This window comes from Lacerta agilis, chromosome 5 (genome assembly GCF_009819535.1).
Source record: "Lacerta agilis isolate rLacAgi1 chromosome 5, rLacAgi1.pri, whole genome shotgun sequence".
NCBI lineage: Eukaryota > Metazoa > Chordata > Lepidosauria > Squamata > Lacertidae > Lacerta > Lacerta agilis.
In genome coordinates, this window is record NC_046316.1 from 55,378,926 (window position 1) to 55,397,444 (window position 18,519).

At 44.6% G+C, this 18,519-nt stretch overlaps 1 protein-coding gene across 1 annotated transcript in view; it reads left to right on the plus strand.

The window, feature by feature from the left end:
• The first annotated feature begins 1,309 nt into the window (after nucleotides 1-1,309).
• Nucleotides 1,310-18,519, plus strand: part of R3HCC1L (R3H domain and coiled-coil containing 1 like) — a 56,599-nt gene continuing 39,389 nt past the window's right edge. The window contains exon 1 of the mRNA XM_033149900.1: nucleotides 1,310-1,392. The gene's annotated coding sequence lies outside the window, so the exon portion shown is untranslated. The remainder of the gene's footprint in view (nucleotides 1,393-18,519) is intronic.

An 18,519-nucleotide genomic window follows, 5' to 3' on the forward strand; every position in this document is an offset into this window, starting at 1 on the left:
TGAGTGCTCACTGGAAGGACAGATCCTGAAGCTGAGGATCCAATACTTTGGCCACCTCATGAGAAGAGAAGACCCTGGAAAAGACCCTGATGTTGGGAGAGATTGAGGGCACAAGGAGAAGGGGATGACAGAGGATGAGATGGTTGGACAGTGTTCTCGAAGCTCCCAACATGAGTCTGACCAAACTGCGGGAGGCAGTGGAAGACAGGAGTGCCTGGCGTGCTCTGGTCCATGGGGTCACGAAGAGTCAGACACGACTAAACAACTAAACAACATATATATATAATCTTAAACTACAAGATTCCTTATGGCATACATTGGCCGAGTCACTTTTTAGGGGGAAGACCTTTTAAAGATATACTTTTATATTCATACATTTATTTAATAAATACATAAATACACTGGAATATAAATACCCCTACTTTACATTTCTAGGAGAGTTCAAGTGATTTGCAGTTTCCCATGGGCACTGAAGTTGTCAGAAGTGAAGAGGTGAGGAAACACAGACCCAAAAGGCCTATACTGACTCCGGGGGTAGCTGAGGGTGAGAAGAGTCCAGATTTCAAAAGACATTCTGTGTATATCCTTCTCTCGTAGACACTTTGTTTAGTCCTTCTGGTTCTTCTGGTATTGAAGACAGGGCTGCTGATAGAGGACACTGGTGCACGAAACCCACTGTAAGTAAGGCCCCACAACTGGCCCCTTGGCAGTGCCCAGGGCCCAGAAAATCCTGTTGGCACCCTTGCCTCTGTGTGTAAAAATGCCCTGTCATGGCAGGCATTGACCCCAGAAGCTGAGGTAGAGTCCCTCAGAGCAGAGCCCTGGCATGCCGGGAAGTGGGAGTTAATGAATCATAATTTAATGGCACTCCCACAGCCTCCCCCTTCTGTGATGAAGATGTCAGCCCATCTACCTCCTTTCCTGAAAGGAGTGGGGACACCCTTCCTGGCAGAGATTCAATCATAGAGACATAGGCCAGGGCTGGCCTCTGACGCTGAGACAGAAACCCAAAGGTGATAACACAAGACCTAATTAGGATACTGTTAGATCAATGGTCCTTCCAAAGTGTCCAGACCAACCTACACAGTTCACCAGACAGGGTCTCAGACAGGAAAGTCTTCCTTCAGACTCTTCTAATGATTGGCTTTAACTGGAGACGACAGTGAGAAATGGAACCTGGGACCTTATATGTATAAACACTCTGTCACAGAGAGGAAGGTTATTACAGTATCAGAACTGGAATCCTGGGGAGTCTGCATGGCAAAGAAACGGAAGGTTCTAGAGACGGCCGTGGTGCAGGAGCAACACCAACACCCTCCTTGTTCGTTGGCCTGAGGTATGGCTTGATTGGTTGACCTGGGCCACAAAAAGTGGCACTCTGCATTTCACCAGGTGTGTACAATTATCTGGCAGTTCCCTGGTTTTGTTTGAACCTTGGAAGTCAGGGTGAAGATGGTGTTCAAGATGAGGAATGGGAAAAGGGGAAATCCTTGTTCAAAAAGGGGAGGCAGGTCTAGCATTGGGATATGCTAAAGGCGGGAACAGAGTTTGATAAGAGAAGTTATATGATTAAGATAAGAAAGGATTGTAGAGCAGTAGGACATCTCTCATTCACACGAGATATACTTGCCCAGCGACATCACAGAAGAAGAAATAATAAAACAAAAAAGGTAGAAATTGTAGGAACAAAACTACCGTATCTTGTGGATTCAGAGGGAGCCAGGTGTTATGGCACCAGGGGAAAATCCTAGCATGGCTGAAATCTCCAGGAAAGGGAGGCTCCAGAGACTCTAGACTCAAAAAGAAACATGTAGATCCAAGCGCATGTCAACTGGGATATGTCAGCATGCTTCTACCGAGGTCCAAAAAACCAATTTGTTGGTGAGCCAACTACAATATGGGTCTGATGACTTTAGCACAGTAATTTGTAACTCCCAGAGGTTCTCAGCTAATAATCTGGTAAGGTCCAAGGAAGTTAAAGACGCAACTCTTCTGCGCAGAGTCTTAACCCAGAGCTAGATCCTGACAATCCCATAAATCTTGGCTACGTGTGCCTCCCAGCCACACTCCCTGTTAGCTCCAGTTTTACTCAAAACATGTGCATTTTCAATGTTGTCAGTGTCTTGTTATCAGCATCAGCCTTCCAGCTTTGGCAGTTCTCAAGAGATCCTGCCGGTTGGTGCTTGTGTGACACTGCAATGTGGCATTGCCATTCTTCAGTTACACATGAACACGCTCACCAGAATCAGATAAGCAGCGTCAAACAGAAGTGTTCAGAGAGAAAAGAAGTTCAGGAGAAAAAGGTAGTCTCATTTTAGCCTGAATACCTGGGGGACTTAGCATTCCACATGGGTCAGTCTTTTGTGCCCTAGATCTCCATCACATCATAAAACATAAAAAGCTATCCAGTACAAGCTTCAGTACAAGGCAGAACCACCAGCCTCCAGAAAAACAGCTTACAATGTGCCACAAACCAGCTGTGGATGCACCAAGATGGAGGCCTACAAGATAAATAGCTCAAGGAGACTCAAGCCAATGAGCCAGGCCCCCTTTTGCAGAGGGGACTGCTTCCTGGCCCATATATGATAAGCAGCCAGTCCCCAAATCATACAATTACAGCAAACAACTTACTGATTTATTGTGACAGTGCCAGGCCCATGGATGTGATGGAATCCCTGTTACAACTGGCTTATTTAATTGACCCTCAGTACTAATTGCTGACATGGACTAGGGAACACATTATCTTTTGGGGCAATAACGTGTCTAGATGCTACATTTTGCCACAGTCAAAGCAAGGCCATGGTTGGAGGTTTCAGGTAGGTCTACTAGATGGCTTTACTAGATGGCCAGCTCTACCAGGAAATAGAGTGAGATAGTCACCTCAACTGAAACGCAGGGAGCCTACAGAACTAGGTGTGGCATGTGGCCCACCCTGCCCCACCCCACCCTTCTGTCCTCAGGTGCTGTAGAAGACCCTGTGTCATTGCTAATGTCAGAGTAAGATTTAACTGTGTTGTGGGGATGATGATGATGATGATGATGATGATGATGATGATTTTTTATTTGTACCCCGCCCTCCCCGGCCGGAGCTGGGCTCAGGGGGGCTAACATCATAAAACTAACACAGTATACAAAGAACAAAAAAACAGGCAATCAATTAATTAAAATACATCTTAAAATTAGTTCAGTACAATTAAAATCTAGACAGATGACAGTCCACAGGTAAAATTGAGAGTGGTTAATATTCTCCAGGGCCAACTGTTACCACTGGTCTTATAAAGGACCTGTGAGCGGGCTAGGAGGCCTCTTTAATGCTTGTTCTTATACAGAGAAAAAAGAATCAGACTGAACCCCGACCAAAGGCGTGGCGGAACAGCTCCGTCTTGCAGGCCCTGCAGAAAGATGTCAAATCCCGCAGGGCCCTGGTCTCTTGTGAGAGAGCGTTCCACCAGGCCGGGGCCACGGCCAAAAAGGCCCTGGCTCTGGTCGAGGCCAGTCTAATCTCCCTGGGGCCTGGGATCTTCAGAGTGTTATTATTTGCAGACATTAAGGTCCTCCGTGGGGCATACCAGGAGAGGCGGCCCCGTAGGTATGAGGGTCCTAGGCCATATAGGGCTTTGAAGGTTAGAACCAGCAAACAAAGAGTTGTATCTGGTGTTGTCAGTTGAAATTAGTCTTGTACTTTGAACTTTGGTTGAATGCAGACATGGCTTACTAGGACTTAACTCTGGAACAATAAATGCTACTGTTGCAACTGTTCCGGTTTGTGGCATTTGCCCTCCTCACAGACCAGTGAGGTAGCCTGGACTGGTGTGATTTACTCAGCAGCAGTTGCCAGTGGGGCTGGCTGGGTGCATAGTAGAGACACCATTGAAGAATATTGGAATGGCACAGAAGGTGTGACTTTTGTTCCGCAACTTAGATTTCTGAAAGAGAAATCACAGAGAATTTCACGATAATCCTAAATATGTTTTTACTGAAGTTATGGCCTATTGATTGAGTTGAAGGTTCTCCGCCCCCACTCCAATTCTGTCACCTGCAGCAGGTGAAAGTGAGCCCATGGGGACCTACCGACTCTTTATATATATAAAAAGAGACTTGTGGCATCTTACAGTCTAACATGTTTACTGTATGTCACAACAAACCTTTCAGTCTTTAAGCTGCCACAAGAGTTTTGCTTGTTGCTGCAATAGCTTCATACCAGTGTTGGGGGGGGGGGGCTGAATCCCATGAGCTACTGCTTTTAGAAGGCTATTGTTGGCATATGTCTGTCTCAATAGACAATGGAGTGCGCCTGCGGGGGTGAAGTCAAACCACTGTGTTAGTAGCATCAAAGTGACCTCCCTGGGGTGCAAGCCTGGGCAATGTGTATGGAGGTCATGGGCTGCCCAGACAACAAGTCCCTGCTCTCAGCCTAATGCAGAGCAATACACCGGGCACCAGCTTGACTGCAGGAATTGCCGGGAGGAGGTATACAAGACACCATCCAATCATCTTAGGGATTCCACTCCAGATTTGTGTAGGGTTTACTCCTTAGTCTTTTCTTCTCTCAAAGATATCCTGCAAGGCAGCGGAGTTGTGGAAAGTATATAGACTGTGTAGGGGTTGGACTGACAAGCCCTGCACCTTCTAGGTCCCTGATGTCACCATTCAGAGTACACACTCAAGGACTTTGTTATGGAAATAAATGGGGGCACTTATTGGAAATCAGTTTTGTCACCTCTTCCCCCCAAACCCTGAGACAATGAGCCCAGCCACCTTTTATTCACAGTCGCATAAGCTCTACACTACAGCATGGCCTGCACCCAATCTTGTTTTTGTACAATCTTGTTTGTCCTCAGTAACCAAAATTATATTATCAACGTATACAAGCAGAAAGTTGTTTTCCTTCATTTGCAAGGAATCATACAAAACAAAGTGGCACTAATAAAGAAACGTTCCAGTGTGGCAACAGAAAGCAAACTAAAAATGTTTTGCAGTTGATCAAAACTATCCAGCAAATATCAAGTTATAGGAAAACTGGTGCTATTAACAGTAATCCTTCTGGTTGATTAATTGGTTTGGCAACTTCCAGGCACATGATGTGTGATGCTAATTATTTCCCCCAAGAGTTAAATGATAACTGATCAGAGGCAGCTACCGGAGAGCTATGAGATTCAGGTGAGGGTCAGATGACTTGTCAATCCCAGCAGGTATATGAGAGGATTCAGCTGAGGGTGAGGGTCAGATGACTTGTCAATCCCAGCAGGTATATAAGAGGACGACCCGGCCTGCCCAGGCCTAGCCCATCTCTTTCTATTTCCGTACGTTGTCGCCCACGGAGCGCAACTATGCTCAAATTGACAGAGGCATGTGCCATTCCCTCTGATGCAGATCTGATATATATATTGGGGTGGGGTGGGGTGGGTTTGCACATGTGCCCATCAAGCTGTGTGTGGCAATTATCCCTCTGTGTGTGGTGGTGTCAGGAGGGGGTTGTGCAAATGCTGCGCATTGTGTAGAATGGAAATATTTAGGTGCGATGTTCTATCCACGGATGCAGCTTGCAGAGGGGAAATTCGAGAGGGTGAGGGAGCATGGGTCTGCTGTGGGGAGCGGAGGACATTTCTTGTGCACGGGTGCCTGTCTGCAGAAGGGATTTGTGCTGCGGAGCTGTTGTGGAAAATGCCTATGTGGTTGTGTTGACAGGTGTGCAAAGGAGGGGGTGCAGAAGCTAAAGGTATTTGTCTATATGGCCTTTCCAAAGGCCAGGTTGTGCAGTCAGCTGGGGCCTGTAAAAAGCCAGGCCGGGAGCCACCTTAAGTTGAGGCTGCATAGGCCTTGTGGTGCATGTGATTCAGATTCTATTCAGTTGAACCTCTGGTTACAAAGTTGACTTTTTTTAGCAATGCCCCCCCCCCCTATTGAGCCTTCTTTTGTTCACTTCTTTTTATTTCAAGGCGGTGCACACCTATGTTTGTGGAACTGCAAACCTTTCCAGTCATGTGTTACTCCAGTCAAATCCCACATATGAATGTGGGGAAAGATGATGGGGTGTAGCCTGGTGTAAATTAATTTGTAAACCTGGGGGGATTACCACGGCGTGGACTGTCCCTGAGAACCGTAGACTGTCCCCGGGACAGGTGAGGGTGCTGGTTCCTTATTTTCAAATCCGTAACTTGACAGCTATGCGCCGATGACAGAAACGAACGTGTGTGTGATTCACGGGGAGCGGGTGAATGCTTTATAGGGGAAAAGGGGAAAAGGCGGATCTAGACGGATCCTCATGAATTCATATGATTTTTTCATTCAAATGAAAAAAAACCACCATGATACTGTAGACCACATCTCAGTCTATATGTAGCATCAAAAAAATCATGCACCCACTGTTTTGTGGGGCCACAATGGTGCAAAAACTTGTTTAAAAAACACGGATCCTCATGGATCCTCTTGATTTCTGCATTGGGACACCCCAAACTCACCGTCAAATCACATATCATGTCCAGGGGCACAGCCTGCACCACAAAAATCTGGGATCCATGGCTTCCTCGCGACAATATGGCGCAAAAACTTGGTTTTGAAGCACGGATCCTCACGGATCCGCACCCTTTTTGCATTGGGCCACCCCTAACTAACCGTCAAATCACACATAATGTCCAGGGGCACAGCCTGCACCACAAAAAACACGGGTCCACCGCTTCCTGGCGACACCACGGCCCAAAAACGTGGTTCTGAAGCACGGATCCTCACGGATCCGCACCCTTTTTGCACTGCGCCACATCAAACTCACCGGCAAATCACACATCAAAGCCAGGGGCACAGCCTGCACCACAAAAAACACGGATCCAACGCTTCCTGGCGACACCACGGCCCAAAAACGGGGTTCTGCACCACAAAAACATAGATCCGAGGCATGGATCCACATGAATTCATATGATTTTTATATTGAAACAAAATAAAACCACCATGATACTCTACACCAAATACTAATCTATAGGCAGGACCAAAAAAATCACGTTTCCACTATTCCGTGAGGCCGCAATGGCGCAAAAACATGGTTCTGAAGCGCGGATCCTCACGGATCCTCAACCTTTTTGCACTGGGCCACATCAAACTCAACGGCAAATGACACAACATAGCCAGGGGCACAGCCTGCACCACAAAAAACACGGGTCCACCGCTTCCTGGCGACACCACGGCCCAAAAACGGGGTTCTGAAGCACGGATCCTCATGGATCCGCACCCTTTTTGCACTGCGCCACATCAAACTCACCGGCAAATCACACATCATAGCCAGGGGCACAGCTTGCACCACAAAAAACACGGATCCAACGCTTCCTGGCGACACCACGGCCCAAAAACGGGGTTCTGCACCACAAAAATATAGATCTGAGGCATGGATCCACATGAATTCATATGATTTTTATATTGAAACAAAATAAAACCACCATGATACTCTACACCAAATACTAATCTATAGGCAGGACCAAAAAAATCACGTTTCCACTATTCCGTGAGGCTGCAATGGCGCAAAAACATGGTTCTGAAGTGCGGATCCTCACGAATCCGCACCCTTTTGCACTGCGCCACATCAAACTCACCGGCAAATCACACATCATAGCCAGAGGCACAGCCTGCACCACAAAAAACACGGGTCCACCGCTTCCTGGCGACACCACGGCCCAAAAACGGGGTTCAGAAGCGCGGATCCTCACGAATCCGCACCCTTTTGGCACTGCGCCACATCAAACTCACCGGCAAATCACACATCATAGCCAGAGGCACAGCCTGCACCACAAAAAACACGGGTCCACCGCTTCTTGGCGACACCACGGCCCAAAAACGGGGTTCTGAAGCGCGGATCCTCACGAATCCGCACCCCTTTTGCACTGCGCCACATCAAACTCACCGGCAAGTCACACAACATAGCCAGGGGCACAGCCTGCACCACAAAAAACACGGGTCCACCGCTTCCTGGCGACACCACGGCCCAAAAACGGGGTTCTGAAGCGCGGATCCTCACGAATCCGCACCCTTTTTGCACTGCGCCACATCAAACTCACCGGCAAGTCACACATCATAGCCAGGGGCACAGCCTGCACCACAAAAAACACGGGTCCACCGCTTCCTGGAGACACCATGGCCCAAAAACGGGGTTCTGAAGCGCGGATCCTCACGAATCCGCACCCTTTTGCACTGCGCCACATCAGACTCACCGGCAAATCACACATCATAGCCAGAGGCACAGCCTGCACCACAAAAACACGGATCCACCGTTTCGTGGTGATACCACGGCCCCAAAACCTGGTTCTGAAGCACGGATCCTCATTGATCCGCACCCTTTTTGTTTTGGGCCACCCAGAAGTCACCGGAAAATCACACATCATAGCCCGGGGCACAACCTGCACCACAAAAATCATGTTGCACCACATTAAACACAAAAATACCCTCTCCTGCACTGTTAATGTGACCACTGGAACGTTTTTATTAGAGCCAAGAGGAGAATGTACGACTATATATTGTACCAAGATATGGTTCGTCTTCAAGAACAGATCAAATTCATGCTGAAGTATTAAAGAAGAAGAGAAATATGAATCTGCTTGTTGTTGTTGTTGTTGTTGTTGTTGTTCAGTCGTTCAGTCGTGTCCGACTCTTCGTGACCCCATGGACCAGGCCACGCCTATCCTTCACTGCCTCTCGCAGTTTGGCCAAACTCATGTTAGTCGCTTCGAGAACACTGTCCAACCATCTCGTCCTCTGTCGTCCCCTTCTCCTTGATCTTTCCCAACATCAGGGTCTCTTCCAGGGAGTCTTCTCTTCTCATGAGGTGGCCAAAGTACTGGAGCCTCAACTTCAGGATCTGTCCTTCCAGTGAGCACTCAGGGCTGATTTCTTTAAGAATGGATAGGTTTGATCTTCTTGCAGTCCATGGGACTCTCAAGAGTCTCCTCCAGCACCATAATTCAAAAGCATCAATTCTTCGGCGATCAGCCTTCTTGATGGTCCAGCTCTCACTTCCGTACATTACTACTGGGAAAACCATAGCTTTAGCTATACGGACCTTTGTCGGCAAGGTGATGTCTCTGCTTTTTAAGATGCTGTCTAGGTTTGTCATTGCTTTTCTTCCAAGAAGCAGGCGTCTTCTAATTTCGTGACTGCTGTCACCATCTGCAGTGATCATGGAACCCAAGAAAGTGAAATCTCTCACTGCCTCCATTTCTTCCCCTTCTATTTGCCAGGAGGTGATGGGACCAGTGGCCATGATCTTAGTTTTTTTGATGTTGAGCTTCAGACCATATTTTGCGCTCTCTTCTTTCACCCTCATTAAAAGGTTCTTTAATTCCTCCTCACTTTCTGCCATCAAGGTAGTATCATCAGCATATCTGAGGTTGTTGATATTTTTTCCGGCAATCTTCATTCCGGTTTGGGATTCATCCAGCCCAACCTTTCGCATGATGAATTCTGCATATAAGTTAAATAAGCAGGGAGACAATATACAGCCTTGTCGTACTCCTTTCCCAATTTTGAACCAATCAGTTATTCCATATCCAGTTCTAACTGTAGCTTCTTGTCCCACATAGAGATTTCTCAGGAGACAGATGAGGTGATCCGGCACTCCCATTTCTTTAAGCACTTGCCATAGTTTGCTGTGGTCGACACAGTCAAATGCTTTTGCGTAGTCAATGAAGCAGAAGTAAATGTTTTTCTGGAACTCTCTAGCTTTCTCCATAATCCAGCGCATGTTTGCAATTTGGTCTCTGGTTCCTCTGCCCCTTCAAAATCCATCTTGCACTTCTGGGAGTTCTCGGTCCACGTACTGCTTAAGCCTGCCTTGTAGAATTTTAAAATTTAAGCCTGCCTTGTAGAATTTTAAAATTGTAAAATTCTACAATGAATCTGCTTGCTTACTCTCAACTTATATCCAGATTCAAGAAAGACAGTTCAATCATTGAAAAGACAAAATTTGAGTCCATCATAATAGAGGTCTACCTTTTGGGTAAAATTTATAAACTATTGGACTTCCGGTGAGCGCCATTACCGATCGGCAGGGTTCCTTCCCAGTCTGGGGGGTGCCGACGTTGCCAGGCTTCTGGGGTACCGTTACTGCGATACGGCCCCGTTTAAACTGCAGATTGAGAGTTCTGCAGACTTGGAGATTCGGCTGATGCCCTTTGCGCCTCCTTTGCCCCCCGGTAAGCTCTAATAAGAGCTGCCGAGAGCGGGTGAGGTGGTAGGCGCGGGCGCTTGAATCAACCGCTTGCCTGACATTGTGAAGCAGCGTTGCCGGCGGATTAAGAGCGCCTCATCCTTCCTTAAATTGGATTTGAAAGTTTTGGACTCTGTAAGTAAGGAGCATTCATTATTTGAAAATTTTAGAAGATTTGGATCGGAGGGAGACGTAAAAAGGAAGTCCGTCTCCCCCTGCTTGCGATAGGACTGTTGTAACGGGACTTAATGTACAGCCGAGAACTTTTTGAAGTTTATAAAAAGTTTAAAGTTTGGGAAAAGCAAGCCCCCTGAGGGGTAAAACCCAGTGGGGGGGGCAAGAAAGTGGGACTTAAGAGTGTTTTTGAAGGCGAAATTGAAAGAGGAAGCCCCACGCGCCCTCTGGAATACGGAAGCCGGGTCAGTCTGTGGGCAGCCATTGTGATGCAAAGAACTGAGTATACTGTTGGATACATTGTTTCCGACTTGAATTTACTGCTGCTTTGAAACCTGTGGAAGCCCTGGGAGGACTTTGAAGGGTTAGAAGGAGCAGAAAGCCACTTTGAAACACTTTGGATTTGTACAAAAACTTTTGGTAACTCTTTTGACTTTGCCTGAAAGTGAAACAAAATAGAAAATTCTTTCCAGTAGCACCTTAGAGACCAACTGAGTTTGTTCTTGGTATGAGCTTTCGTGTGCATGCACACTTCTTCAGATACCAAGCTCATACCAAGAACAATCTCAGTCGGTCTCTAAGGTGCTACTGGAAAGAATTTTCTATTTTGTTTCGACTATGGCAGACCAGCACGGCTACCCACCTGTAACTGAAAGTGAAACAGTACGACTTCTGTGGTTATCTATTGGGATTACAGACTGAACAGCAAGGGTCCCTCTAGTGGCCATAAAAAATAGTGCTTTTGACAGTTTAAAGTGATTTTTGGAGTTCTCAGAGCCTAGGAAACCATCTGCAGCTGGGTGACCTTGAGAATGGATGATGATAAAACAACACCAGCACAGACAGTGAAAAGAAGGGATCAAAGAAAAGGCTCTGTGAAATCTTTTGAGGAGCAAATTTTAGCACAGCTGGCAGTATTGACAGCAAGTGTGAATGCTAACACAGAACAATTGAAGCAAAATTCTCAGGAGGTGCGTCAGAATACACAGACACTTGACAGATTGGGTAAGGAGGTGGGTTCTATGAAAACAGAAATAAAGCAAACTAAGGAACAACTTACAGAAGTGCAAGTACAAGTCAATACTATCAAAAATGTCAAATTAAAGGCAGTGGATCAACAGCAGGAGGAATTGCAGATTCGGATGGCTATGCTGGAGTTGAAGGAGAGACAGACTAATTTGAGGATCAGATCGCTACCAGAACTGGAAAAAGAGGACTTTAAAACTTTTTAAATTGAAGAGCTGGCAGAATTTTGGGATCTGGATGAGGAGGAGCTGAATAAAACGGTGGTGAGAGCATTCAGATTTGGTGGGAAAAGTAAGAAAAGGAAAACTGTAAATGACTGTATGATCGAATTTAGAACCAAGGAAGATAGAGATAAAATATTGGAACTCCATTACGCAACGAATTTGGTGATTGGCAACCAGCAATTTATACTTTTTAAAGACATCCCTCAACTCCTCCTTGACCTGAGGAAGAGATATACTGACGTGACCACAGTTTTGAAGAAAAAAGGAATCTTTTTCCGGTGGGAGTTTCCATAAGGCCTTTCCTTCAAGTATAAAGATTGAAAGATAAGAATAAGATCAGTGGAGGAGAAACAAAAGTTTCTGGATACATATTCAGAGGAATTTGACGCAGGAAAAGAACAAGAAGCACTTCTGGGAAGGTTGGGACTACCGTCATCAAGACCACCAGCTAGACCTGAACAGGACGACGACAAAGAGCTATTGGGAGCAACAGCACCGATACCTGACAAAGAGTAAAAATGGCGCTAAGGTTTTTGACGTGGAATGTAAGAGGTCTTAACTCAAAGGCCAAGAGGAACCAGGTAAATCATATATTGATTAAACAAAATTTGGATGTAATCTGTTTGCAAGAGACTCATGTTGTGAGAATCCACAGAAGAGTATTACAGAACAAAAAGCTGGGACAGGACTTTATTTCATCAGACAAAGTTAAAAAAAGAGTGGTGATATACGCAAAGGAAAAGTACAATCCAAAATTACTTTTCAAGGACAATGAGGGAAGATACGTGGCAATAGAAATAAACATGCAAGGAGAAAAATTCTTAATTCTGGGAATCTACGCACCGAATGATGCTAAAGTGGACTTTTTTAAAAGAATCCATGATACTCTATTGGACTATTTGGATTACAAAATTATCTGCATGGGAGATTTGAATGGTGTGGTCTCCACATTAATGGATTGGTCACAAAGAACCAAGTTTTCGAATGAAGGAAGACTACCAAAATCATTTTTTGAGATGACAGATAACTTGGACTTAATCGACTCATGGAGACTGCACAATCCTCTGGAAAGAGAGGCAACTTTCTTTTCAGAGGCGGTGTTGGCTTGGAGCAGACTCGATTATATATGGATTACAAAGGATTTGGCACCAAGAATCACTAAGGTACAGATAGACCCAAAATTCGGTTCAATTGGAATTAAAATTGACTTTGCAAGGTTCATTCAGATGGAGGATGAATGATTCGCTTCTAAGAAATGATAAAATTATTGAGAAGGCCCAAAGAACCCTAAAAGACTATTTTGAAATCAATTTAAATATGAATTTGGAAAAGAGGGTGATTTGGGACGTGAGCAAAGCCGTAATGAGAGGTTTTCTGATTCAGCAAAATGCGATCAGAAGGAAAGAACAAAATGAAAAGAAAGAAAGAATCTTGGCAAAAATTAAAGAGAAAGAAGAAAAATTGAGGAGTAAACCAAAAGACCAGCAGATACAAAAAGAAATCAAAGCGCTAAAAGTTCAATTTTCAAATTTGATAAATTTGGAAATAGAGTGGAAAATTAAATGGCTGAGACAGAGAACCTTTGAGTTGGCGAATAAATGCGGAAAGTTATTGGCTTGGCAATTGAAGAAGCGTCAGAAACAGAACACTATTACAAGTCTAAATTATGAAGGAAAAAGCATCGAGGATCCTAAGGATATTAGGAAATGTTTTCAAAAATTCTATAAGCAATTATATAAGAAAGAAAAACAGGATAGTGATTTGATCCAACAGTTTTTGGAGAAAAATGGAATGCGTAAGATACCAGAGGAAAAGAAAACTATGCTCAATCTCCCCATCACAAAGCAAGAGATAGAAGAAGCAATAAAGGATATGCAGTTGGATAAGGCTCCAGGACCGGATGGACTTACAGCAAAATACTATAAAGTTTTAAAAGATTGGATGATACAACCAATGATGGAGGTTTGCAATGAAATAATACAGGGGAAGAAGGCACCTGAGTCTTGGAAGGAAGCTTATATTACTCTGATACCAAAGCCGGACACAGAAAAAACACAAGTTAAAAATTACCGACCAATCTCCTTATTGAATGTAGACTACAAAATATTTGCAAGTATTTTGGCCAAGGGACTGAGAGGAGTGTTGAAGGAGTACATCCACAATGATCAAGCAGGCTTTTTGCCAGAAAGGCACCTCAATGGAAATATAAAGAATATAGTGGATGTGCTGGAAAGGTTAGAAAAGAGAAGCAATACAAGAGCTATTTTGATGTTTGTAGATGCGGAAAAGGCCTTTGACAACATATCTTGGAACTTTATGAAACAAAACTTTTATAAAATGGAGATGGGAGGTAATTTTTATGAACGGAATAAATGCAATATATCAAGAGCAGAAAGCAAAAATCATTGTTAACAGTGTGGTTTCAGAGGAAATAAGGATTGAGAAGGGAACAAGACAAGGGTGCCCCCTATCCCCATTACTTTTCTTTACGGTCCTGGAAGTCCTTTTAAATATGATCAGGCAGAATGAGAATATTAAAGGAATAAGAGTGGGAGAAAGAGAATACAAAGTGAGAGCGTTTGCCGATGATCTGGTCCTAACCCTACAGGATCCTGAAAATAGTGCAGTGTGTGCACTGGAAACAATTCAACAGTTCGGGCAGGTCGCAGGCTTCAAGTTAAACAAAACCAAGACTAAAGTTTTAACCAAAAATATGAGTAAACAAGAGATTATGAGATTGGAATCACAAACAGGGCTTAGCTTTGTGAAGAAAGTAAAATATCTGGGTGTTAATATGACTGCTAATAACATAAACCTTTATAAAGACAATTATGAGAAAGTCTGGAAAGAGATAAAGAGAGATTTAGAAATATGGACTAGATTGAAATTGTCATTATTAGGAAGGATTTCTGTGATAAAAATGAATATTCTGCCAAAAATGCTATTTTTGTTTCAGTCGTTGCCAATTATTGATAAGATGGAATGTTTTAAAAGATGGCAAAAAGATTTAACGAAATTTATCTGGCAGGGAAAGAAACCCAGGGTTAAATATAAGATTTTAATAGATGCAAAGAACAGAGGGGGATTTTCCCTGCCAGACTTAAGAACTTATTATGAAGCAGCTGCTTTTTGTTGGTTGAAAGAATGGTTTACATTAGATAATGCTGATGTATTAGATTTGGAAGGTCACGACAATGTTTTTGGTTGGCATGCATATTTATGGTATGATAAATGCAAAGTAAATAGTGGATTTAAGAAACATATAATTAGAAATTCTCTGTTTAAAATTTGGATGAAATATAAGGTTTTCTTAGAAAGCAAAACACCCAGATGGTTATCACCCTTAGAAGCTAAAGCACATAAAAGAGCAAATTTGGACCGACAATGGCCGAAATATAAAGACATTTTGATACAAGAAGGTCAGAATTTTATATTAAAAACTTATGAAGAACTGAAAGAACAAGTCACAAATTGGTTACAATATCATCAGATCAATGAAACATTTAAAGCAGATAAGAAAGTTGGTTTTCAGATAGAAAAATCCAAGTTGGAGACGGAATTAATAGAGCCGAAAAGGAAAAATCTTTCCAGAATGTATAATCTGTTATTGGGGTGGCATACACAAGATGAGTTGGTAAAATCGGCAATGGTTGAATGGGCAAAAGACCTGGGGCACAACATCATGATGGAAGATTGGGAGAGGTTGTGGAGTCAAAATATCAAATTCACAGTGCAGTTTATTAAGAGAGAACTTTATGAAGATGATTTACAGGTGGTATCTGACACCTGTTAAATTGGCAAAAATTTACCGTGGTTTAAGTAACAAGTGTTGGAGATGTAAGCAATCAGAAGGAACTTTTTTTCATATGTGGTGGTTGTGCCCTAAGGTGAAAGAGTTTTGGGGAAAGGTATATAATGAACTGAAAAAAAATTCTTAAATATACCTTTAAGAAAAAACCAGAGGCCTTTTTATTAGGCATTTTAGGTAAAGACATTTTGAAATGCGATAGAAATTTATGCCACAACAGCAGCGAGAGTATTAATAGCCAAGAACTGGAAGTTGGAGGAATTGCCTACTATTGAACAATGGCAGATGAAGATGTTGGAGTACATGGAGCCTGTAGAAATGACCGGGAGAATCCGTAACCAGAGAAACGACGTGGTGGAGAAGGAATGGGGAAAATTTAAAATGTATCTAAAAAAGTATTGTAAGATTCAAAATTAGATTTTTGTTTGAAGGAAAAGGATAGGCTGTCAAATATATAATGTGAATTAACAATACGAATTTTAGGAGAGTATAGAGTATAGAAATAGATCTGGAAATTGTTTTGCATTTACTAGTATGTATAGAATATGTGATAAATTTAAATTGGGAAGTTACGTGAAATATTTTTTAAGGGACGCAAATAAGGGGAAACAGGAGGAAGTCCATGTAAAGATGTGAGGAAAGTGGAGCTTTTTTAATACGAAAGTTTGTTTTTTGTTTTTATTTTTTGATAGATGTTTTGTATTGTAGTTTTAGTTTGTTTGTGTATTTTTTTGTATCTATTTTGTTGTTGTTTGTGGCGACGTCACGGCGCATGCGCTATGGAGCACCGTCTGCTCTTTGGCCGCCACACGCTTTTCTTCTCCCTTCCTAAAAAATGAAAAAAGAAAGGGAAGCAGCCGCTTGTGCTGCTTTCCTTTCCTTTTTCTTCTTCTTCAGGATTTTCTTGGCGCTGGCCCATTGCTGAGTGCGACGCACAGCGCATGCGTGCCGCGCCATAGTGGCGCTGGTGGGCGGGTCCCAGGCAGGCCGCGGGGTGGAGCGGCCCCGCTCCGCGGCTTGCTTGCAAAAAAAGAAAACAATGCCCAACCTGAAAAATACGGAGCAGATGATTCAGCAGGGGAAACACAGCCCAGAATAAGTAAGGAGGTAGTACAGGAATACTTGGCTAGTTTAGATGTATTCAAGTCTCCAGGGCCAGATGAACTACATCCAAGAGTATTAATAGAACTGGCAGAGGTGATTTCAGAACCACTGGCAGTAATCTTTGAGAATTCCTGGAGAACAGGCGAAGTCCCAGCAGACTGGAGGAGGGCAAATGTTGTCCCGATTTTCAGAAAGGGGGAAAGAGAGGACCCAAAAAATGACTGCCCAGTCAGCCTGACATCAATACCAGGAAAGATTCTAGAGCAGATCATTAAGCAAATGGTCTGTGAGCACCTAGAAAGGAACGCTGTGAACACTAAAAGTCAGCATGGGTTTCTGAAAAATAAGTCATGTCAGACTCACCTGATCTCATTTTTTGACAGAATTACAAGCCTGGTAGATGAAGGGAACACTGAGGATGTAGCCTATCTTGATTTCAGCAAGGTCTTTGACAAGGTGCCCCATGATATTCTTGTAAAGAAGCTGGTAAAATGTGGGCTAGACAATGCTACCATTCAGTGGATTTGTAACTGGCTGGCTGACCGAACCCAAAGGGTGCTCATGAATGGCTCCTCTTCATCCTGGAGAGAAGTGACTAGTGGGGTGCCACAGGGTTCTGTCTTGGGCCCAGTCTATTCAACATCTTTATCAATGACTTGGATGATGGGCTTGAGGGCATCCTGATCAAGTTTGCAGATGACACCAAATTGGGAGGGGTGGCTAATACCCCAGAGGATAGGATCACACTTCAAAATGACCTTAACAGATTAGAGAACTGGGCCAAAGCAAACAAGATGAATTTCAACAGGGAAAAATGTAAAGTACTACACTTGGGGGGGGGGATGATAGGTACAAATACAGGATGGGTGACACCTGGCTTGAGAGCAGTACATGTGAAAAGAATCTAGGAGTCTTGGTAGACCATAAACTTGACATGAGTCAACTGTGTGATGCAGAAGCCAAAAAAGCCAATGCAATTCTGGGCTGCATCAATAGGAGTATAGCATCTAGATCAAGGGAAGTAATAGTACCATTGTATTCTGCTCTGGTCAGACCTCACCTGGAGTACTGTGTCCAGTTCTGGGCACCACAGTTCAAGAAGGATACTGACAAGCTGGAACGTGTTCAGAGGAGGGCAACCAAAATGGTCAAAGGCTTGGAAACGATGCCTTATGAGGAACGGCTTAGGGAGCTGGCCTAGAGAAGAGAAGGTTAAGGGGTGATGTGATAGCCATGTTCAAATATATAAAAGGATGTCACATAGAGGAGGGAGAAAGGCTGTTTTCTGCTGCTCCAGAGAAGCAGACACGGGGCAATGGATTCAAAGTGCAAGAAAGAAGATTCCACCTAAACATTAGGAAGAACTTCCTGACAGTAAGAGCTGTTCGACAGTGGAATTCGCTGCCAAGGAGTGTGGTGGAGTCTCCTTCTTTGGAGGTCTTTAAGCAGAGGCTTGACAGCCATCTGTCAGGAATGCTTTGATGGTGTATCCTGCTTGGCAGGGGGTTGGACTGGATGGCCCTTGTCGTCTCTTCCAACCAGGGGCATAGAGACGGGCGGCGGGGGGCGGTCTGCCCCAGATTCCAGGGGAGGGCAGGGGTGACACTTGGGCCAGCCCCGCCCCGCCGGTGGCCCAGAGAAAGCCGCAGAGTGAAGCCACTCTGCCCTGCGGCCCATCCGGGGTCCACCCGTCACTGCCGCTATGGGGCTGCCCTGCGAGATCGGCGGCTTGTGGGGCTCCCCCACCCGTGCTGCTACAGCACGGACGGGGGAGCTCCAGGAGCCAGCACTCGCTTAGCGGGTCGCCCCTGGAGCAGCAGCGCCGGCTGAGATGGACTGCGCATGCCCGGATTTTTAAAGCAGCATAGACAGGGAAGCCCCAGGAGCCAGCGTTCGCTCGGCGGGTCCTGACGCATGCATCATGATGTCATGACATCATGGCGTCATGATGTCCCGCCCCCAGGGGGTGCCTCCACGGCAATGCCGCCCCTGGATGC